This window comes from Pipistrellus hanaki (assembly GCF_964339955.1).
Source record: "Pipistrellus hanaki genome assembly, chromosome: X".
In the NCBI taxonomy this organism is placed as follows: domain Eukaryota; kingdom Metazoa; phylum Chordata; class Mammalia; order Chiroptera; family Vespertilionidae; genus Pipistrellus; species Pipistrellus hanaki.
The window spans coordinates 39360799-39386217 of record NC_140524.1 but is presented as its reverse complement, the minus strand read 5'-3'; the positions used below and the strand labels follow the sequence as shown (position 1 = coordinate 39386217).

At 38.0% G+C, this 25419-nt stretch overlaps 1 protein-coding gene and 1 long non-coding RNA gene across 2 annotated transcripts in view; one reads left to right on the top strand and one right to left on the bottom strand.

Moving 5' to 3' along the window:
• LOC311615093 overlaps window positions 1-25419 on the top strand; it is a 629078-nt gene that overhangs the window by 527159 nt on the left and 76500 nt on the right. Inside the window, exon 2 of the long non-coding RNA XR_014793734.1 lies at window positions 16766-16835. This is a non-coding gene — a long non-coding RNA (uncharacterized lncRNA). The remainder of the gene's footprint in view (window positions 1-16765; window positions 16836-25419) is intronic.
• IL13RA2 (interleukin 13 receptor subunit alpha 2) overlaps window positions 1-25419 on the bottom strand; it is a 110754-nt gene that overhangs the window by 59017 nt on the left and 26318 nt on the right. The gene's annotated exons all lie outside the window — the stretch shown is intronic.

Genomic DNA, 25419 nt, shown 5'->3' with positions numbered 1-25419 from the left:
GGCCTTAATCCCACCACTAATTCATGTCTCTCCTGAAGGAGGTCCCACTAGAATAACTAGTGACCTATACGTTATGGAATCCAATAGTTTTTTTTGTTTGTTTGTTTGTTTTGTTTTTTATCCCAATCTTGTTTATCCCTTAGGGTTACTCAACTGTTTGCCACCATCTGTCTTGACATACTCTTCCCTTGTCTTTTCTGATACCAGCTTCCCAGTTTTTCTTCTATTTATCTGGCAACTCTTTTAATTTCATTTTTAGATTCATCCTTTACTTATCCTAATATCAAACATCAGAGCTCTTTGAGACTCTCATCCTTTGATTTTCTTTTCCTTAGATAATTTTTCCATTCTCACAGCTTCCACTGCCATCGATATTCCAAGAACTTTCAAACATATATCTTTCACTACTGTACTGAGCTTAAGACTTGTATATTTAATTTTTTTCTCAAGATCTTCACTTGGAAGTCTCAAACACAACTCAAATACAAAATGTCAAACACCAACATCATGATCTTTTTATCTGAAAATGGGCCCTCTTGACAAAGCTGTATTAATTTTGAAGTGTAGTGGTCTCATCTCACTATTGGCAGTGTTGCCCATTCAACAGTAAGAGCCAGAAACCAGAGATTCATCTTAGACACCCAATACCTGCATCTCCCATGTCCAACACATAAACAAATTTGATCAATTTTTCAAACATCACTTGAAAATATTTATTTCTGTCTTCCCTCTCAGGCTAATCCAAATTATCATTGTAACTTTCCACAACTATCACAATAGCTTCTTAATACATGTCACTAAATTTATTCTGGCCCCATTTTATTTCCATGCTATATTTAGGCAGAGTGACTTTCTTTTTTCCAAATGAAAACTTGGTTATACAACTTCCCTCAAAATATTCTTTTGCCTTACTTTTTATCTTGAAATAAAGATAAAATTTATTTTATTTGGTCTTCAAGGTCCTAAATATTGTGGCATCTGACAATTTCTGCAGACACTTTTTATGCATTCTCAACACAGGTCCTGCGCACATGCTGTCTATTCTATGTGCTTGGAATATTCATATTTCTCTCTATCCCCTTTAGACTACTTAACTTTTACTCATATTATCTCCATTTTAGACAAAAATCTGAGACACAGAGAGGTTAAATAATTTATCTAAATGATCATTTAGTAAGCAGGAAGAAATAGAATTCCAGTCCAATCAGTTTGATTCTAGAACATGTGCTTTTAATTTGTAATATAATACCATTGGAAAAACTTTTCTTTCTAGTAGTTAGAATTCAAAACTACATATTTGTAATTGAGATTATTTGAATAATGTCTCTCACTTCTGGTTAACTGTAAGGTCTATAAGAACAGAAACTGCTTTTGCTTTCATGTTAGCATAATACCCATCACATAGCAGACAATAAAAATTTGGTGAATGAATGAACTGATGTGTCTTTAAGAGTGTAAGTTAGTTATTTCCAGAGATCCCCTCATTTTGGAAAGCTGGCAGGCTCCTGATCCAAAGTAAATATACCATGCTTGATCATGTTACTTTGATAGTTCCACAACATCATTCACCAAAGGATTCTTCTCAATAATATTTTTAAGCTACATAAGTAACAAGCCCATACTTATCAAAGACGTCATGGAAAGGAAAGTATATCAGTGATAAATTCTACTTATGCAGATTACCTTGAAATATCCAGATAATCCTTCAAAGTATGATTTCACAACAGAGATGATGTAAGTCAGTTTTCTGTTTCAAAGAATATGAATACACATGGAAATTATGAAATCAGAACATTAAAGCAACTTATCATCATCTTCCTTTCCTCTTTCTGGGATTCATCTATATCACTTTATTTTCACTTCCATAACTCTAATCCTAGTCATTACCATCTCTTGACTGATCAACTGCAATGACCTCCTGATGTATTTCCATCCTTACAATAAGTCAGATCCAGTTAATTTGCCAACACTTTCAGTATTATCTCCTTCCTATAGAAGACCATGAAAAGTCAGGTCTTCTTTCATCTCTAAGTTTTGCCCAATCAGGTAACCTAATATTAATTCTGCTTTACCTAGCCTACTCTTGATTATGTTCAGTCATTGAGATTTATCTCAGGTAGCACTTTTAAAAAAAAATAAATCTTTATTGTTCAGATTATTACAATTGTTCTTTTTTCCTCCAATAGCTCCCCTCCACCCAGTTCCCACCCCCGACCCTCTGCCCTTACCTCCCCGCACTGTCTTCATTCATAGGTGTATGACTTTTGTCCAGACACTTCCCGCACCCCCTATACTCCTTTCCCCATGAGAATTGCCAGTCCACTCCCTTTCTATGCCCTGATTCTATTATATTCACAAGTTTATTCTGTTCGTCAGATTTTTTATTCACTTGATTTTTAGATTCACTTGTTGATAGATATGTATTTGTTGTTCATAGCTTTTATCTTTACTTTTTTTCTTCTTCCTCTTCTTAAAGTATACCTTACAGCATTTTATATAATACTGGTTTTGTGGTGATGAACTTCTTTAGCTTTTCCTTATCTGTGAAGCTATTTATCTGACCTTCCATTCTGAATGATAGCTTTGCTGGGTAGAGTAATCCTGGTTGTAGGTCCTTGCTATTCATCACTTTGAATATTTCTTGCCACTCCCTTCTGAACTGCATAGTTTCTGTTGAGAAATCAGCTGACAATCATATGGGTGGTCAATTAACTGTTTTTCTCTTGCTGCTTTTAATATTCTCTCTTTGTCTTTTGCCCTTGGCATTTTAATTATGATGTGTCTTGGTGTAGTCCTCTTTGGATTCCTTTTGTTTGGGGTTCTCTGCTTTTCCTGGACTTGTAAGCCTATTTCTCTCACCAGGTGGGGGAAGTTTCCAGTCATTATTTCTTCAAATAGGTTTTCAGTATCTTGGTCTCTTCTTCTGGCACCCCCATAATTCTGATGTTGGTATACTTGAAGTTGTCCAAGAGGCTCCTTACACTATATTCATATATTTATATTTTTATTTTTTGCTTTTTGCTTTTTTGGTTGGGTGTTTTTTGCTTCTTTGTATTTGAAATCTTTGACTTGATTCTTGTTATCCTCTAGACTGCTGTTGGATCTCTATATATTACTCTTTATTTCAGTCAGTGTATGTTTAATTTCTAGTTGGTCCTTTTTCATATTCTCGAGGGTATCACTAAAGTCATTGGCCTTTTCTAGGAAGTTCTTGAAAAACCTTATAACTGTGATTTTGAACTCTATATCCAGTAGTTTGCTTTCCTCCATTTCTTTCATTTGTGACCAGTTTCTTTGTCTCTGCATTTTGGCTGCTTCCCTGAGCTGATAGAGTGGTTTTGTGTGCTAGGTGTCCTATAGGGCCCAGTGGCTCAGCCTCCCCAGTTACCTGAGGTGGACACTTTTAGTGCACCCCTTTGTGGGCTGTGTGCACAGTCTTGTTGTAGTTAAGCCTTGATTGTTGTTGATATCACTGGGAAGAATTGAGCTCCAGGCCAATTGGCTGTGAGGATCAACTGTGTCTTTGGTGGAAGAACTTCTGTGCTGGAGACACCCTTATGAGACAAGGCTTGCTTAAGTGGGGCTTTGATGCTCACTGAGTCTGCCGCCTGAGGGTTTCCCTTATGGACCAGAAGAGTTGTAATCTGGATGGTCCCACTCTGACCCCTGGGTACACTGGCTCTTGGATATCCAAGGAGGTGGTAATTTAGCCTCTGTCTGAGGCCCCCCCATCAGGTGCTACAGAGAGAGCTGCAGATTCCTCTTCTTTGTTTGTGTTTTGAAGGTGCCAAGATGAGGCCCAGCTGTGAAGCAATGCAAGCTGCTATGGGGCCTTGGGCTTTCTTTTGGATGTTCTGGGTCTCACTGACTCAGCTGCAGTTTGTTAGGTAAGTTTAGAATTCAAAGGGCCAGGCCATTCATATCTAAAAGCCTCTGTGCTCAGCTTGAATGGGGCAGAGTCCCAGGGCAGGGCAAACAGAAATGTCTTCCCATCAGCCCTGCCCTAAGAGGCCTCTGGGTGTCAGTGTCCTGCAGTAATTGCTACAAGCACCTGTGAGAGAAAGCCTGCAGCCAGATAGTCCAGTTTCTCCCTGTATGATTCTGGGTCCCCAGAGTCTCACCAGGAACTGGAGTTTAGAGCAGTTGGGAGCTTTTGTCTCCCTCCTGCTTGAAAAAACCACACACATACTCAGTTGCCAGCCCTCTCCGTGCATGTGCCTCTGTACCTTTGCCTTCTGAAGCTCCTGTGAGTCTCAGTGTGCTTTTCTCTTTCCTTCTAGTTGTAGAATTTCCACTCAGCCAACATTCCTGTGGTTCTGGATGATGTCTGTTTTGTCTTTTAGTTGTAGTTTTGAAATTGTTGTGTGAGGCAGCAGTTCAGGTGTTTACCTATGCCACAATCTTGGTTTCTCTTCTCAGGTAGCGCTTTTTTTCTAAGCTTTTTGTACTCCCTTTCCCATACTGGATTTTGTAAGTCTCTTCTGTATCTTCTACATATATATTAGAGAATGAAGTTTTGCAATATATCAAAAGGTATTCACAATTTACTGAAAGAGAGAGTTTCATAAACAGACAAGTATGTGGCAGCATGATTTGAGATAATTATCTGTGGTTTGCTCTAAGTTTTTTTTGCTTCACCCTCCCATTTTAAGAAAACAGCCAGTTCTTTTTATTCTTCCTTATCTCGCCAGAGGGATTCCTCACCCCCACTCCCACTGCCAGAATCTAAAGCAGAAATTCTTCACAGAGACTTAATTTCCTGGCTTTCTATTTCCCAAATCTAAGATAATGGGAGACATTATGCTTGAGAGTATCAATGGTGATCTCAAAAGGACAGATTAAATTCCTTTTAGGGTACTGATATGGAAAAGGGACATATACTTTAGACAAAAAGAAGTCAAGGGTTTGGTAGGGGTTAGAGGTGGCAGGGAGAACAATCAGGGAGAACATTTGATGTCAGCAGCCTAGGAAAGGGGCAAAAATCCAGAAGAATTTCAGTGAGTGTGCTGGGTCCTAGACACTGGAAACCCTATTTCAGGGGTCTTCAAACTATGGCCCGCGGGCCACATGCAGCCCCCAGGGGAGTCTGATCCTGCCCGCCAGGTTTTTTGGGCAGTGAGCGCAGCCAAGGTGTTTCAGTAGGAATTAGTAGTTCATATAGTCCGGCCCTCCAGCTCTCTGAGGGACCGTGATCTGGCCCCCACTTTAAAAAGTTTGAGGACCCCTGCCCTATTTCAACAGTAATCTAGTCCCCCAAGCATGGAATAGAAGCAGCAGCAATAAACCTGAAAAAACCATTTCACATTGAGACAAAATGGTATCTCAGACACTATCTTAGAGAGTTGACAAAAAATTAATGGCCAATATCCAAAAGGGCCTCCTAAGTGCTTTGGCTGTTGTCTAAGGTCTCAGAATATTTGCATGATCTAGGAGAAAGCTCAAGTACTGGTTCAAATTGCATAACCTTACTTTCCTGACAGAATGCTAAATACAAGATAGCTTTAAAAATCTTATTTTTAAAATATATTTTTATTGATTTTTACAGAGAGGAAGGGAGAGGGATAGAGAGTTAGAAACATAGATGAGAAGGAATCATCGATCAGCTGCCTTCTGCATGCCCCTTACTGAGGACTGAGTCTTCAACCAAGGTACATTCCCTTAATAGGAATTGAACCCAGGACACTTCAGTCCACCTGCCAATGCTCCGTCCACTGAGCCAAACCAGTTAGGGCAAAAAACTATTTTTAAAAAATATATGCATATATTATTGATTTTTTACAGAGAGGTAGAGAGGGGGATAGAGAATTAGAAACATCAATGAGAGAGAAACATCGATCAGCTGCCTCCTACACTCCCCCTACTGGGGATGTTCCCACAACCAAGGTACATGCCCTTGACCAGAATCGAACGTGGGACCTTTCAGTACACAGGTCAATGCTGTATCCACTGAGCCAAACCGGTTTCAGCAGGGCAACAACTCTTATTTTAAATGTGAAATTTCTTGCATACCCAAGTTTGTGGATTAATTTCACACTAGAGGAATTGGCAGGAATACTCCACCTAACTTCAATTATAATAAAATGTGCTAAGTTTCAAGAGAGAGGCAAGTGTTTAGAAGTACAAAGGACAAGGATGTAACCTGATCTTGGGAGTAGAGGTGGTCAGGTAAGAGTCCTTAGAGAAAGTAATACCTAACTATCTCATAAATAAGGAATAGGTGTTTGCCAAGGTGGTGAGGGGAAATTGGTAGGGGTAGAGGATTTTGCTTTAATGGTAATTGATAAAGCAAAAGCAAACAAGTGAGAATGTTTAATGAATTCAAGAATCTAACAGTGATTTATTTTGGTTGCAATGTAAGATGTACATAGGCATGCTTTCTGAGACATCTTAAAAGACTTTGGACTTAGTCCTGAGGGTAATGAGTGGTATTGACAGTAGGAAGTAGTTTCATGGAAACTAATGAAGCAGAAGAATTCAAGGGGAAAATATTCAAAAGCCTCCCATGCTTAAAAAAGAAGGACATGAAGGTAAAATAAGACAAGAACTAAATTGAGGAGTTAAGAGCCACTAGGCAGTTATAGGGATGGGACTATGGGAGAAGAATGTAAAGGGGAGGTACAGCTGAATACTGTAGATGTGGACAGGAACCAGTTCACCAGCCACATCCTGTCCCATGTAAAATCCCAAGAACAAAGGGCCCTGATCCCAGGCTGAACACACAGGCAGGAATTTATACAGAACCCAGAACCTTACAGTGTATGGATGTTGCTAGGGCTGAATTTTTTTTAACCAACCAATGGGAAGTTAGCAGGGCATATATTAATCCCTAGATGAAGGAGCTGCCATGGCAACCCATTGGGGTCCCCTCCCTGCAGCAGGGAGTTTTTCTGTAATTAAAACTTTGCTTTCACTTATCCCTTTGTCCATGGAACTCAATCTTAGATTTCACGAGACAATAAAATGGCCTCAACTTGAATTTTGGTTTCAAAGTATGTCTGTTTTATGTGGAAATAAGAAGTAATTGTTGACTTTGGTAAAAGCAGTTATATGGATGGATCACTTTTTATAGAAGCTTGATTATATAAGCTGCGCAGGTTTTGGTTGTACAGGAAAAGGTCAAGAAAAGGAGTCTTTTATTTCCTTTGCTTACAAAAGAACTCTTAGAGGGGAAGAGCTTAAAAATACAGAAGAGAAAAAGGATAATTATGTACGGAGATCTCTGAAAAACCAAGAGGGTGGCATGGAATTTAAACAAAGATAAGGAACACCATCTCCTGGGGAGGCATTTGTTTGGGCATCAGACAGGCAGTTGTTAGGTTGTGTGGCGAAAACACAAAAAGCCACTCCTATCTCCTCTGCAAGCTCAGCTCATGTTATTTCAGGAAAGGAAAGAAGTTCGCTGTCTTCCCCCCCTCCTCACACACACTGCAGGCTTGCTGGCATCACACTCAACAAGAGACTGGATATTTCCCCCAAGTCCTGATGGCCCTGCTCTGCTGACCTCAATTCTGCAGGGAGAAGGGAGGACTGCTCAGATCTGGGACATTTAGAGTGTGTCTCCATGGGAGGCTATTTTGGTTGCAATGTAAGATGTCTGGGATCAGGTTGAAGTGCTTAGTCGCCTCCTACTGACTTCACCAGTACCACCCCCAAACTGAGCCCCAGTGGCTCACCTTCTTAAGTTTGCTCCTGCAGAGGGGATGGCTGGGTACACCCAACCTGAACCTTCAGTGAGATCCTTATGGGGGAGCTAGAGTTGGAGATTCCGTCAGAGAATGACTGGTTTGGCTCTGAAGAAGGGGCCATTTTACTGTCATTGAGTGCCTGACTGCATGGTCGGCAAGTAGGGGACACACAGGCCCCATCATTCCAACCCTAATTTGCCCACCCTACTAAGCTCATGACATGTGGAAAGGTCCATCAGTCATGATCAGCTTGGGCCCACTCTACAGTCATTCTTCATAAAGCTCTGGAGGAAATTAAGGCACTCAGAGGGAGGTGAAATAGCTACTCAGAGAGAAGGCGAAGGAGGTAGCCCCAGACTCCTTATTGATCTGCCCTCAGGTCTAAGCTGAAGGAAGCCAAACTTTGTACACAGATTGCCCCCCCACACACACACACACACACACATGCCACACACAACCAGGCCCAGTAGATGCAGCCACAGTAAATAGTGTGGTAGCTCCAGACAGGTAACCCAAGGCCAGTTACACACAACGTGTGACATTGACCTGTACCTGAACCCCACCTAAATAGACCCAAAAGCAATACAGCCAATGATGGGCTTCAGATTATACCCAAAACTTGACTCAACTAGCCACAAAAGCAGTACACCCAAAGGGACATTCTGGCAGACACCAGAACCTTCTGGGAACAAATCCACCCTGTGGGAGAGGATATAGGTAGTACCTGCACAGCAACTCATACATGGTGATTGAGGTTTATCCTTATAGTCAGCCAGCCTGATGAATGAACTCTATCCATGAAAGGGCCAACAGCATTAAAGGGCCTACAACAGAAGGTTGCACATAACCTACAAGAAATATTCCTGGAGCACCAAGCTCACATGATATGGAAAATTGTACCAACAAGATACTGATATCATAAAGTTATCATAACAAATTTGGAAGACATAGCAGATCTACTTAATACACAGAGACAAAATGGGAAGACACTTAAATATTCCCCAAATGAAAGAACAAGAGATATCTCCAGATAAAGAATTAAATAAAATGGAAGCAACCAAAATACCAGATGAAGAGTTTAAAACAATGGTTATAAGTATGCTCAAGAACCTTAGGGGGAAGAATACATAATTTCAGTGACAACTTAAACATAGAGATAGCAAGCATTAAAAAGGTCATAGAAACCATTAAAAAGAACCAGTCAGAAATGAAGAATACTATACCTGAAATGAGGAACACACTAGAAGGAATCAAAAGCAGAAGATGAAGCAGAGGATCTGATCAGCAATATAGATGACAAGATAACAGCAAGTACCTAAGCTGAGCATCAAAAAGAAAAGAATTTTTAAAAATGAGATAACGCCCTGGGTGGGTGGCTTAGTTGGTTGGAACATCTTCCTGTACACTAAAATGTTTGTGGCTTCAATTCCCAGTCAGGGCACAGGGCACATATCAGAGCACATACAGGAGGCAACCGATCAATGTTTCTCTCTCATATTGATCTCTCTCTCTCTCTCTCTCTCTCTCTCTCTCTCTCTCTCTCTTTCTCTCTCTCTCTCTATCTATCTATCTCCTTTCTATTCCTAAACATATACTTGGGTGAGGATTTTTTAAAAAAGCATGAGGAAATTCTAAGGGATTTCTGGGACAACATCAAGTGCAACAACATGTGCATCAGAGCAGCACCAGGAGAAGAGAGTAAGCAAAGTATAGAGAAGTTGTTTGAAGAAATAATGAGAGAAAACTTCCCTCACCTGGTGAAGGAAAAAGTCACACAAGCTCATGAAGCACAGAGAATCCCAATCAAGATGAACCCAAAGAGACCCATACCAAGACACATCATAATTAAAATGGCAAAAATTAAAGACAAAGAGGCAATTTTAAAAGCAGCAAGTTATTACAAGGGAGCTCCAACAGACTGTTGGCTGATTCTTAACAGAAACATTTCAGGCCAGAATGAATTGGCATGAAATATTCAAAGTGATGAAAAGCAAGTACCTACAAATAAGACTACTTTACCTATCAAAGCTATCATTTAAAATAAAAAGCTAAATAAAGAGATTCCCAGACACAAAAAAAGATAAATGAATTTATTGCCACCAAACTAATATTGCAAAAAATATTAAAGTGACTGCTTTAAAATGAGAAAGCAAGAGGGAGAGGAACATATGTATAAAAAACAAAATGCCAGTAACTAAGAACCTATCAATGATAACCTTAAATATAAATGGATTAAATGTTCCATTTTAAAGACAAAGGATAGCTGAATAGATAAGAGAACATGACCTATATACATGCTGTCTACAAGAGACCCAACTAAGAATAAAAAATACACATAAACTGAAAGTAAAGAGATGGAAAAATATTTCATGCTAATGAAAACAAAAAATGATCTGGTGTAGTAACACTTTTATTGATAAAATACTTTGAAACAAAGGCCATATAGAGAGGCAAAGGTCACTACATAATACTAAAGGGATCAATACAAAAATAGTATATAACTCTTGTAAACATATTTGCACTCAACATAGGAGCACCTAAATATATAAAGAAAATCTTGGTGGACATTTTAGTGGACATTAAGGCAGAGATCGGCAACAATACAGTCATAGTAGGGGATTTTAACATCCCATTGACATCAATGGATAGATCTTTCAGACAAAAAATCAACAAGACAATAGCATCCTTAAAAAACACACTGAATCAAATGTATTTAATTGATATTTATAGAACATTTCAACCCAAAGCCGCAAAATATACATTCTTCTCAAGTGCACATGGAACATTCTCAAAGATAGACCACATGTTAGGACACAAAATAAGTCTTAATACACTTAAAAAATTAAAATCATATCAAGTATCTTGGTATAATTTTTAGTATGAAACTATAATTAAAATCATATCAAGTATCTTGATATGATTTTTAGTATGAAACTAGATTTTTTTATTTACAATAAAAAAACTGAGAAACATTCAAACACATGGTGGTTGAATAATATGTTATTAAAGAATGAATGGGTTAACAATGAGATCAAGAAATAAATAAAAGTTTACCTGGAATCAAATGAAAATGAACACACAACAACCTAAATCCTATGGGACACAATGAAAGCAGTCCTGAACAGGAAGTTCATAGCATTACACACCTACCTCAAGAAATAAGAAAAACCTCAAATAAACAATCTAACTCTACACTGAAAAGAACTAGGTAAAGAACAATAAATAAAGCCCAGAGTAAGGAGAAGGAAGGAAATAATAAGTTTAGAGCACAAATAATGACATAGAGACTAAAAAATATCTATATTACAAAAGATCAATGATAACAGCTGATTTTTTGAAAAGATAAACAAGATTCATGAAGTTTAACCATACTCACAAAAAAGAGAGAGAACCTAAATAAATAAAATTAGAAATGAAAGAACAGAAGTAACAACTGACACCACAGAAACACAAAGGATTGTAAGAAAATACAATGAACAATTATTTGCTAACAAATTGAACAACCTGGGCAAAATGGATATATTCCTAGAAAAAAATACAATCTTCCAAAACTGAATCAAGAAGAATCAGAAAATCTGAATAGACCAATTACAAATAATTAAATTGAAAAAGTAATGAAAAACCTCTCAGCAAAAAAACAAAAAACAAACAAACAAAAACATCTTGGACTAGATGGCTTCACAGGCAAATTTTACCAAACAATCGAATAAGAACTAGTACCTATTTTTCTCAAACTATGCCAAAACATTCTGGAGAAGGGAAGACTTATAAGCTCTATTTACGAGGCCAGCATTATTGTAATTCCAAAACCAGACAAAGAAAGAAAATCATAGGCCAGTATCTCTGATGAATAAAGATGCTGAAATCCTCAAAAAAAATTTTGGTATAACAAATCCAGCAGCACATTAAAAAGATCATACATCATGATCAAGTAGGATTTATTCTGGGGATATAAAGTTGGTACAATATTTGCAAATCAGTAAATGTGATGTACCACATAATTTTTTTAAAAAAAGAGGAAATCTTTTGTTAGAGCGTGAATGGATTTGGAGTTTATTAGATTGAGAGGAAGACAAATACCATATGATCTAACTTATATGTGGAATCTAATGAACAAAATAAAATGACCAACAAAATAGAAATAGAGGCATGGAGCATTGAAGCATACTGACAGCTGTCAAAAGGGAGGGGCGTTAGGTGGCTGGATGAAAGAAAGTGAAGTGTTTGAGCAAAACAAAACAACACAAAACAAACACATATAAATAACACATAGACACAGACAACCGTATAGTGATAGCCAGAGGGAAAGGGGGTGGGATGTAGGTGGAGATGGGCAAAGGGGTGGGGGAAATGGAGACAGAAAGAAAGTTTATTTGGAACAATGAGAACACAATGCAGTGTGCAGATGATGTTCTATTGAGGTGCACATTTGAAATCTGTATGGTTTGGTGAACCAATGTCACCACAATAAATTTAATAAAAAACTAAGGCAATAATTCTTGGGGTTCAAATAATAATTAAATGAGATCATACATATAAAATGTCTGCAATATAGTGGGCATATAACTCAAGTGTTATTAGTTGCCTTCTACTTATCCCATGTCCAGAAGCCACCTCCTATAAATTCCTTGAAAACACTCTGAAAAATACATCAAAAGGAATAAGCAACCCACCTTACCCCCAACTCATCCAAGCTGTAGCAAAACACAAGTGATATTTCTCTCATTATAGAAAAACACCTTGAAAAAAGGTTTTCATTTACAGGTAAGATCTTTGCATTAAAACAAAAAATGAAAATAATCTTAACAGTTGTTCTACCTCTTTTTGTTTAATCCTGCTGTTTAAATAATTGTTTCTAACTTTTCTATTGTCTTTCATGATATTATGCAGAGTCAGGACATCTGATTTCTTTTACAAACTAATAAATTACAGTGGAGAGTGAATGTATGTCCCTCCCAAGTTCACAGGGTTATATGGGGGGAGAGCTAGGACTGCAAACCAGAACTCTTGGTCCTTTAAGTTATTATTCTGTAACAACAACAAATCCATGCACTTTACTTAAGTCTTGAACTCTCTAAAACATTCTATATTTTGATAAGATTTTTAAATAAAAAACTGCTGAAAAATTCCTATATTCATGTCCTCATTTCATAAACCCTTTTACATATTAAAAATAAAAACTAATCTGAAAGCATCTGAAGTGAGTGCAATGTATAAAAGTGATGTGTTTTTAAATGTCAACTGTGTTCTGTCAGAGGAAAACAAGCCACAAATGTATAAGATTCTAGTTCATTTCACAGCAAAAACAGTGAAAATTATAATTTTTACTTTCATAAACTTAATATATATGTAAAAACATTATATAAATAAACACTACATATAGAGGATATGTGGGTTCTATAAAGTCAATCAAAACATATAACAATAAATTAAATCATTCATTTTAGAGGAGTTGCATTGTTATTTCTGAACTTAAGAAAGAAAAGTTATTGCAAAGTGGAGTTTTTCAGTTGTAGAAAACAATCACATAGAAAATAAACTCAGAAAACCTCTTAACTCTAAAATGTAACTATCCTTATATTTCCAAAGGACCATGTTTGCTTATAAGAGGTATGATGATTTTTATAGAAAATAGGTGTTAGTAAGGAAACAACAATAAGAATTACAAGCAATTGTGTTATTTATGCTGATTATCCAGTACCTATTAATTAGCTTCATGCAAAAATATGCAGAATTTCCCCCAAATTAATATTATATCAAGTCAAACAAACAATTTTTGCTACAAAAATATTTGAGTCTATTTTTAAATGTTGAAGAAAGTGAAATAAATAATTATTCAAAACAAGTTACCTTTCACTCTTACATTCCCTCCCCCAAATTTAAGTTCCAGACTTACTGTAAGTGAATAATGTGTCCAGTTATCATAGCATCTTCTGTAATATCAATGTAATATGTCTCAGTGAACAGCTTCTTAGCCTAATAAACTTTAAATGACCTTAGAACTGAAGTCTTTATGTAGGAGGAGCTCTGCTTTATCCACAAAAATTTACCAACTGACAAAAAATGTGCAGGTCAGCATCTGAGACTATATTTCTCAAAAGATTCAGAGGAAATCACGAAGTTCATCTGAGTAATTTTCTTTTCCTTTTAATTAGTCCCTGACTGGCATTTCAGAGTGCCAATATTATTTTAGTATGTGACTCACCACATTTGGAATTAGAAGATAATCCAAAGGTAAGTGTGTGATTGCCTGGTCTATGTTGTTCCCTCAGAGTGCACTATCTAAAATTGCTCCACTGTTTTTTCAAATATTTTTAAGTATGAAGAATCAGAAATTAACAAGAAACTTGAAACCTGGATTCTACTCGAGGCTCTCCCTCCCACAATCAGCTTATGTGACCTTGGGGAATTTCCTTAACATCCTTGGACTTCAGTTTCAATAAAAATATTCAATGAAACCTCAGAAGTCAACTAATCCAACCTTCAAATTGCCTCCTCTTTTGCCTCCAAGGTATCTCTAATTTCTAAAATCCTTGAGGCTGTGATTAAAATTTGGTGTCATGTACCTTTTTTCCCATTAAAGGTTTATCAAATATTTCTTTACATAACCAAACAAGGTTTTCTTTTAGCCCAGATAAAATTAAACAGACAAGCTCAGGCCACTACCAAATTGTCCTTTGTCCTTCAATCCCCCATTGACTTTTCAATTCAGCCCTGGTTGAACCTCCATGCCCAGAAACTATGAAGAGATATAAGAAGCCAGAATACTTTGATGCTTTTCTAAAGTAGCTGAAATGTTAATGATTTATTCCAAAATAGGAAGGAATTGAGATCAGATCCAGTTTAGGTATTACCTAATATCCCAATGGATAAAAAGCATCTTCCTTGTAATAATTTCCCTCAGATACCAAGGATATATTTTACACTAAATATGTGAATAAACAACAACAATAAAAGCAAGCAGACTGAATAAAGAGGGGATCATAGACAGTCCATTACTAACTTTATGTTTACCCTATGAGGTTTTTTCTTTTTTATTCATTTGTACAGTTAATGTTTTACCATATATTGAAGTTGAAGGTGAGAAGAAAGTGAGAATTGTGTAGAGAGTTTAGTATCTGCTTTTCAGATATCAGCAAGTTTGGCTCTTTCACAATTGTTTTTGACAGAATTATTTATCAGGCCTACATGAGGTATTTTATAATGAGAATTTGCTCACATGATGCAGGGTTGAAGACAGGAGACCTAAATTTAAAATCCTTTTCCTATGATTGCAATTTCAATGAGCTCATTTATCTTCTATCTAAAATTAAAATAAAAATAAAAAAACTCTCCAGGAAGTTTTCTTCAAACTTGTTTTCACCAAATCTTCTGGCTCTTGCAAATAATTCATCATACCATACTTTATGGTATAAAAGAAAAATATGAGTCAAAGAAATAGAACATCATTCCAAATATTATCTTGGAATGATGTAGTGTATTTATTTGTTGACATGCAAACCTTAAGTTAAATATAGTTAATAAGATGTAGTTGGAGAAGAAACTAAGATGGCAGCATAGGTAAGCACCTAAACTGCTGCCTCACCCAACAATTTCAAAACCACAACCTAAAGACAGAACGGACATAATCGAGAACCCCTGGAAAGTTGGATGAGTGGAAATTTTACAACTAGAAGGAAAAAGAAAAGCTCACGGAGAATCAGAGGAGCTGCAAAGGGCTGAGATACAGAGACATGATAGAAGAGAGGAAGGGCAGCTGAGTGCCTGGCTGGCTTTCTCTGGTAGGAAGGGGAAGGAATCCCCCAACTGCACTAAACCCCAGTTCCACCTGCACTAAACCTCAGTTCTGGGCAAAACCCTGTGGACCCAGGCTCATACAGGGGGAGTTAGGACTATCAGGTAGAGAGAAAGTCACATGGAGACTCGGACACTCGAGGGATCCATGGCAGGCAGGTGTCTGGAGGCTCGAAAGCAAGGGCGGGGCTGATGGGAAGCCAAGACTGTCTGCTCAGCCCTGAGACTCTGCCGCATCCAAGCTGAGCACAGAGGCTTTTGCAATATTGCAAGTCTAGTCCTATAAGTCTGTCTTCAGCACAGTCTCCCGGCATAAACACAGCTGATATAGCCAATTGGCCTAGAGGTCAATTCCTCCCAATGATACCAACAACAATCAAGACTTAAGTACTCAATAATACTTTAAATGTACATGAATTAAATGCTCCAATCAAAAGACATAGGGTAACAAATTGGATACGAAAACAAGACCCATATATCTGTTGTCTACAAGAAACCCACTTCAGAAAAAAAAAGTCGCACACAGACTGAGGGTGCAGGGATGGAAAAAGGTTTTCCAGGCGAATGGAAATGAAAAAAAAGCTGCGATAGCAATACTTATATCTGACAAATTAGACCTCAAAGAGAAGGACATAACAAGAGATAATGAAGACCACTTCATAATACTAAAGGGAGCAATCTAACAAGAAGAAATAACCCTGGTAAATATATATGCACCCAATATGGGAGCACCCAAATACATTAAAAAAAAACAAAACTGCTGGAGGACATTAAGAGAGAGATTAATAACAATACAATGATAGTAGGAGATTTTAATACCCCACTGTCACCCTTGGACAAATCATCTAAACAAAAAATCAGCAAAGAAATATCAATCCTAAATGACTCGCTAGACCAGATGGAATTAATAGACATCTTCAGAACATTCCACCCCAAAGCCACAGAATATACATTCTTCTCAAGTGCACATGAGACATTCTCAAAGATAGATCACATTTTGGGACATAGGCAAAGTCTCTTCAAATTCAAGAAGATAGAAATCATATCAAGCATCTTCTCAGATAATAGTGGCATAAAACTGGAAATTAACTATAATAAAAATAATCCAAAGAAATCAAACACATGGAGACTAAACAGCATGCTATTAAACAAGGACTGGTTTACCAAAGGAATCAAGGAAGAAATTAAAAACATCCTGAAAACAAGTGACAATGAAAACACAACAATCCAAAATCTATGGGACACAGCAAAAGCAGTTTTGAGAGGGAAGTTCATATCCCTACAAGCCTATTGCAAAAAAAAAAAAAAAAAAAAAAAAAAAAAAAAAAAAAAAAAAAAAAAAAAAAAAAAAAAATGGTAACAAATTATCTAATTCTACAACTCAAAGAGTTAGAAAAAGAGCAACAAGAAAAGCCCAGTGTAAGCAGAGGGAATGAAATAACAAAAATCAGAGCTGAGATAAATGACATAAAAACCAAAGAAAAAATACATAAGATCAACAAAACCAAGAGCTGGTTCTTTGAAAGGATAAACAAGATAGATGAACCTCTAGCCAGGCTAACCAAGAAACAAAGAGAGAGGACCCAAATAAACAAAATCAGAAATGAAAGAGGTGAAATAACAACAGACCCCACCGAAATACAAAGGATTGTTACAAAATACTACAAACAACTTTATTCCAACAAACTGAACAACCTGGAGGAAATTGACATATTCCTAGAAAAATACAACCTTCCATAACTCAATCAGGAAGAATCTAAAAATCTCAATGGAACACTAACTTGGGAAGAAATTGAAACAGTCATCAAAAAGCTTCCAGCAAACAAAAGCCAGGGCCAGATGGCTTCACAGGAGAGTTTTACCACACATTCAAGGAAGAACTAAAACCTATCCTCCTCAGACTATTCCAAAAAATCCAAGAGGAAGGAACACTTCCAAACTCCTTCTATGAAGCCAGCATCACCCTAATACCAAAAACAGATAAAGACAGCTCAATGAAAGAGAATTACAGGCCAATATCCCTCATGAACATAGATGCCAAAATCCTCAACAAAATTCTAGCAAATCGGCTCCAGCAGAGCATCACAAAGATCATACACCACGACCAAGTAAGATTTATTCCAGGAATTCAAGGATGGTACAATATCCGCAAATCAATAAACATGATACATCACATAAAAAAATTGAAAGATAAAAATCATATAGTCATATCAATTGATGCAGAAAAAGCATTTGATAAAATCCAAAACACTTTCCTGATAAAAACTCTCAACAAGGTGGGAGTACAAGGATCATACCTCAACATAATAAAAGCTATATATGATAAGCCCACAGCCAACATCATACTCAATGGGCAAAAACTAAAACCATTCCCTCTAAGAACAGGAACAAGACAGGGATGCCCACTCTCGCCACTCCTCTTTGACATTGTACTGGAAGTACTAGCCATTGCAATTAGACAAATTATAAGTCATCAAATTGGAAAAGAAGAAGTAAAGTTATCCTTATTTGCAGATGACATGGTATTGTACATAAAATCCCAAAAGACTCCATCAAAAAACTAATTGACTTAATAAATGGATTTGGCAATGTAGCAGGATACAAAATTAATGCCAAGAAATCTATGGCATTTCTGTACACCAACAGTGAACTTACAGAAACAGAGACTAAATAAGCAATTCCATTTACCATCACACCAAAAAAATTAAGATACCAAGGAATAAACTTAACTAAGGAAGTAAAGGACCTATATGTGGAAAACTACACGACACTGAAAAAAGAGATAGAGGAAGATGTAAACAGATGAAAGAACATACTATGTTCATGGATTGATAGAATCAACATCATCAAAATGTCCATACTTCCTAAAGCAATCTATAGGTTCAATGCACTCCCCATTAAAATACCAACGGCATATTTCACTGACCTAGAAAGAACTCTCCTAAAGTTCATTTGGAACAATAAAAGACCCTGAATAGCCACAGCAATCCTGAGAAAAAAGAGTAAAGTAGGAGGGATCTCAATACCAGACTTCAAGCTGTATTACAAAGCCATTGTTCTCAAAACAGCCTGGTACTGGCACAAGAACAGACATATAGATCAATGAAATCGAATCGAGAACCCAGATATCAACCCAAATCACTATGCTCAATTAATATTTGACAAAGGAGGCACGAATATACACTGGAGTCAAGACAGTCTCTTCAATAAATGGTGTTGGGAAAATTGGACAGATACATGCAAAAGAATGAAACTAGATCACCAACTTACACCATACACAAAAATAAACTCAAAATGGATACAGGACTTATAAGACGGGAAACCATAAAAATACTAGAGACATCCACAGGCAGCAAAATCTCAGACATATGCCAAAAGAACTTCTTCACTAGGGCAATGGAAGCTAAAGAGAAAATGAACAAATGGGACTACATCAAAATAAATAGCTTTTTTACAACAAAAGAAACTATCAACAAAAGAACAAGAAAGCCCACTGTATGGGATAACATATTTGCAAATGTTATCACTGATAAAGGTTTAATCCCCAACATCAAAGACAGCTTATACAACTAAATAAAAGGAAAATGAATGATGCATTAAAAAATGGGCAATGGACCTAAATACAATATTCTTAAAAGAAGACAGAAGGAAGGCCAAGAGTCACATGAAAACATGCTCAAAGTCACTAATTATCAGAGAGATGCAAATCAAAACAACAATGCGGTACCATCTCACACCTGTCAGAATAGCTAACATCAACAAATCAACAAACAACAAGCTTTGGCGAGGTTGTGGAGAAAAAGGAACCCTGGTGCACTTCTGGTGGGAATGCAGACTGGTGCAACCACTGTGGAGAACAGTGTGGAGTTTCCTCAAAAAACTGAAAATGGAACTCCCATTTGACCCAGTAATCCCACTCCTATGAATGTATCCCAAGAAACTAGAAACACCAATCAAAAAGGATATATGCACCCCTATGTTCATAGCAGCACAATCTACAATAGCTAGAATTTGGAAACAGCCTAGGTGCCCGTCAGCAAATGATTGGATTGAAAAACTATGGTACATCTACATAATAGAATACTATCCTGCCAATAAAAAGAAGGAATTCTCATCATTTGCAGCAACCTGGATAGAATTGGAAAACATCATGCTGAATGAAATAAGCCAGTCAATGAAAGAGAAATACCACATGACCTCACTCATTTATGGATATTAAAGAACATTATAAACTGATGAACCAAATGATAGATATATGGCTGCACAGGTAAACTCCTAACCACAGCCGCACACAACAATTTCAATAAAATACAAATAAAATATAAAATGGACATTACCCAGAACTACAGGAAAGTCGACTGAGTGGAAATTCTACAACGAGAAGCTAGGAGAAAACCAGAAGGAAGAGCGGAGGAACTATAAAAGTCTAAGGTACGGAGACACGCTGCGTGCTCAGAGCGGACGGAGCCGGAGAGAAGGGAGAGGCTGAATGCCTGGCTGGTGTTCCCTAGCGGGAAGGAGATAAAAGCTCCAGACTGTGCTGAACCCCAGTTCCAATAGCACTGAACCCCAGTTGTAGGCTAGACCCTGGGGACCCAGACTCATACAGAGGGAGTCATGGATGTGAGGTGGAATCCCAGGGGAGCGGCGAAAGGCAGAGCCCCCAGAGGAGCGCACATTGCACGCAGAGGATGGACTGTTGTCTCTGCTACTAGATTGCCCTAGCGGGAAGGAGAAAAAAGCTCCAGACTGTGCTGAGCCCCAGTTCCGACTGCTCTGAACCTCAGTTCTAGACCAAACCCCGGGGACCCAGGCTCATACAGAGGCAGCTGGGCGGTAAGGCAGAAACCCAGGGGAGCTGCGAAAGGAGGTCCCGGAAGCTCGCATATTGCACACATAGAAAGGACGTCCCAGAGGCATGCACGTTGCGCGCAGAGAAGGGTCTGTTGGCTGTGCTGTGGGATTGCCCTGGCGGGAAGGAGACAAAAGCTCCAGACTGCTCTGAAGGCCACCTCCAACTCCACTTCCAACTGAACTGGACCCCAATTCTGGGCACATTCGGGGAGAGCCTAGACTGTTTGGTAGCAGGCAAAAATCGAGGGCACCTTTCCCTCAGAGGTGCTTTCAACAAGTACTGAAGGGCTCTAAGGAATACTGAGACTCCGGAGCCGCATAGGGCTGGGCTGAGGGAAGCCAAGGCTGTAGGCTCCACCATGAAACTACATCCAAGCAGAACACACAGACTTTTAAGGCTACCAACTCAGGGAAGCTGTGAAAATGCAGAGACAAGGAAAAAGATCACAAACGAAAGAATTGGAGGACAAAAAGTGACTGGATATAGAGTTCAAAACCACACTTATAAGGTTGTTCAAGAATCTCCTAGAAAAGGCTGATAAAATAAATGAGACCTATGAGGATATGAAAGGGGATCACCTAGAAATAATAAGGGATCAACAAGAAATAAATAATACATTGTCTGAAATAAAAAAATATTATACAGAGTCCTAAAAACAGAATGGAAGATTGCAAGAATAAAGTCAAAGATTTGGAACATAAAGAGCCAGAAGATATTCCTCTGCAGAAGCAAGAAAGCTAGAGAATCCAGAAAGTTGAAGATAATATAAGAAACCTCTGGGACAACTTCAAGCAAACCAACATCAGAATTATGGGGGTCTCAGAAGATGAGATAGAACAAGATATCGAAAACATACCGAAAGAAATAGTGACAGAAAACTTCCCCCACCTGGTGAAAGAATTAGACTTACAATTCCAGGAAGTACACAGAACTCCAAACAAAAGGAATCCAAAGAGGACCACACCAAGACAAATCATAATTAAAATTCCAAGAGCAAAAGACAAAGAGAGAATATTAAAAGCAGCAAGAGCAAAGCAGGTAGTTACATATAAAGGAGCACCTATGCGATTGTCAGCTGATTTCTCAACAGAAACCATGCAGGCCAGACGGGAATGGCAAAAAATATACAAGGTGATGATGAATAGTAAGAACTTACAGCCAAAAATAATCTATCCAGCAAAGCTATCACTCAGAATCGAAGGCCAGATAAAGAGCTTCACAAATAAAAAAAAAGCTAAAGAAGTTCATCACCACCAAACCAGAATTATATGAATTGCTGAAGGGGGTTCTTTCAGAAGAGAAAGTAAATAAAGATAAAAATTATGAACAACAAATACTTAACTATCAACAAGTGAATCTAAAAACCAAGGAAATTTTTTAAAAATCTGATGAAAAATATTAACTGTTGAATATAGTAGTATCAGAGGTATGGAAGGGGAGTGAACTGACGATTCTCTGGGAAAAGGGGAGAGGGGGGTGTGGGAAGAGACTAAACATAATCTGTGCACCTATGGATGAGGACAATGGGGGGTGGGGAAAGGGCAGAAGGTGGGGTGGGAACCTGGTGGAGTTGCGCAACGGAGGGGGGTGGGGAGAGGAACATTTGTAATAATATGAACAATAAAGATTTATTTAAAAAGACAGTAAAGCAACAAGCAGACTTTCAAATTACAGCGGGGAGAGTATGGAGATATGGGGGAGATAAGAGATCAACCCAAGGACTTGTATACATGCATATAAGTACAACCAATGCACACAAAACTCTGGGGAGGGAGGGTATGTATGAGGGGGGGCAATGTTAAAATATGTACACAGATAATTTAATAATAATAAAAAAAGACTTAACTACTACAAGGCTATGCATACAGACCACAAAGGGGTGCACCAAGAGTGTCCACCTCAGGTAACTTGGGAGGCAGACCCACTAGGCCATATAGAAAACCTAACACACAAAGCTACCCTACCAATTCAGGGAAGCAGCGAAAATGGGGAGACAGAGAAACAGAGCACAAACGAAAGAAATTGAGGAAAACAAATGGCTGGATATAGAATTGAAAACACCAATTATAAAGTTTTTTCAAGAATTTCTTAGAAAAGGCTGATAAATTTAGCAAGACCTTTGAGGATATGAAAAAGGACCAATTAGAAATTAAGCATGCACTGACTGAAAAAAAAATTATACAGAGACCCAAGAGCAGTCTAGAGGATTGCAAGTATCCAGTCAAAGATTTGAAATACAAAGAAGCAAAATACACTCAATTAGAAAAGCGAGAGAAAGAGAGAGAGAAGGAGAGAGAGAGAGAGAGAGAGAGAGAGAGAGAGAGAGAGAGAGAGAGAGAGAGAGAGAGAATGCAAAAAGTTGAAAATAATCAGCCTCTGGGACAACTTCAAGCGTAACATCAGAATTATGGGGTGCTAGAAGAAGAGAGAGAGCATGATACTGAAAACCTATTTGAAGAAATAATGACTGAAAACTTCTCCCACCTGGTGAAAGAAATAGACTTACAAGTCCAGGAAGCACACAGAACCCCAAACATGAGGAATCCAAAGAGGACCACACCAAGATATATCATAATTAAAATGCCAAGAGCAAAAGACAAAGAGAGAATATTAAAGGCAGCAAGAGAAAAACAGTTAATTACCTACAAGGGTCCACCATAGGATTGTCAACTGATTTCTCAACAGAAACTATGCAGGCCAGAAGGGAGTGGCAAGAAATATTCAAAGTGATGAACAGCAAGGACTACAATCAGGATTACTCTACCCAGCAAAGCTATCATTCAGAATGGAAGGTCGGATAAAGAGCTTCACAGATAAGGAAAGGCTAAAGGAGTTCACCATCACCAAACCAGATTCATATGATTTGCTGAAAGGTATTCTTTAAGAAGAGGAAGAAGAAAAAAGTAAAGATAAATCTATGAACAACAAATACATATCTATCAACAAGTGAACCTAAAAATCAAGTGAATTAAAAATATGAGGAACAGAATAAATTGGTGCATATAATAGAATCAGGGGCTTAGAAAGGGAGTGGACTGATAATTCCCAGGGGTAATGGGTATGTGGGGTTTGGGAAGAGATTGGACAAAAATTGTACACCTATGGATGAGAACAGTGGGGGGAGGTAAGGGCAGAGGGTGGGGTGGTAACCTAGTGGAGGGGAGCTATGGGGCGAAAAAGGAGAAACAATTGTAATAATCTGAAAAATAAAGACTTATAAAATTAAAATAAAAAACACAATCTAGTTGGAAACAATGCACCATGCCTCATATGTTAAAATTGATTTGATATGATCTTCCACCCTGACTTGATAGCTTACTCAGTGAAAGCATAAGGCTATGCTTTACTTCTTGGTGTAAAGAGAGAGACACCAAAAAGCCAACTCATTTTAATATTCCAAAAGCCCCAGTTGGTTGCTTTCTGGTGACATCAATTGAAACTGCCAATGATACTTATGTGCTTGTACCTTAGCACTCTAATTACTCTGCCCAGATACAAGGCATGTTGTAACTCCTAAGAATAAGAGAATTTGAGGGTGAACCTGTTTGGTGCAGAGAAAGGACTAGTTGGAAGAGCCCCTCCCTAGCTGGAAGCAGGTCTACACAAAAAGGAAGCAGGGCTATACCCGCATATGTAGCACACCAGGGTTGCTGTCACCCAACGGATATGGAATCAAGAAGTACATCAAAGCCCCAGGATGGAAAAGTTCTTCAGCAGAGTTGGGATTAAGTCATTCTTCTGAAAGAACTGGGAAAAATTATACAAGCGATTTTGCCAACTGTCTACCAGAAATTAGGCAAAAAGATTTAGGTCAGGGCCCCAATTTCAACAGAGACACGGGGGAAGAATTGAGCTTCCAAATCAAAGCCAAAGTCTAACTAAATAACCAAAAACAGATGGCAGGGTAGGGGATAAAAACTAAAGCTTGATGCTTGTAAAGTCTCCTGGGGGCCCCAAATCAACTCCAGAGGCAAAGCACACACTAGGCTATTGCAATGGTTCTCGCTGGGCCAGGGCTGCGTCAGAACTAAGACTTTATAGGCTGAAACCATAAGTGAAGCTGGGATGGGCCCAGGGTAGACACATACTATCCTTGGCCTCTCTAACAGGAACATGTATATATTATTTTATTGTATCCATTATCCCCCCAAGATAGCTAAGGATATTATTTCAGTTTTACAAATGAATATGAATCAAGTTGCAATAGGTTAACTCACTTTCCAAAAGTCAAAAATTCAGGAGTAATAAAATCTAGGTGGACCTGACACCTAGCCCAGTGTTTGCCTGGAGAATCATGCCACTGGTGAGATATTTTTAAATACCTCACTAGCTAAAACAGTTGGCTAGCAGGAATCATATTTCTTTCATTGTGTAAAGCTCTGTGACTTCCGTTCTATTGACCATCAAAACAGGAAATGGGTATTCCTGAACTTCTGTTCAGAAGAGGCAATCAGCAAAGGCAGTATTTAATTTCCCAAAGTGTTATTTCCTTTGTAAGATTAAGGGACATTAAATAAAGAAAAGCAATAAAAATTTACAAAATAACAATTGACTATATAATTTGTATGTATACACACATGCAAACTATCCTTAACAAAATTCTTTGGATTTAACAACAGTTTTTAAATATGCAGGCATATGCCAAACTTCTAAGGTTCTGAGTTTGTTTTTCTTAAATCATAGCATACCCAGAAAACTAATTTGAAAAATTATTTAGTAGAGTTAGCTATTTTACAGAAAAGCAGTGTCCTAAGCAGAACACACTGTGAGACAGAGGACATCTCAACTTGCCTGCTTTCCCTGAAACTCAGTTGTTGTTGTTTTTATTATTTGGAAACAAACTAATTTGTGAACTCTGAATTCCCCTGCAGACAACCACAGATTCAACAGCAGGACACCAGAGCTGAGCTTCTTAGGAAATGAGCTGGGAAATCCATGATCCAGTGCCCAGATTAACACCAAACAATTTTTAAAAGACTCTCAAACTGCAGAGGTCAGCAGTGCCAGACTCTAGTGTTTATGCACTCACATTCATTCAATGGTTTACAAAACAGCAATGTACCAAGCACTGTGCTAGATGCTAGG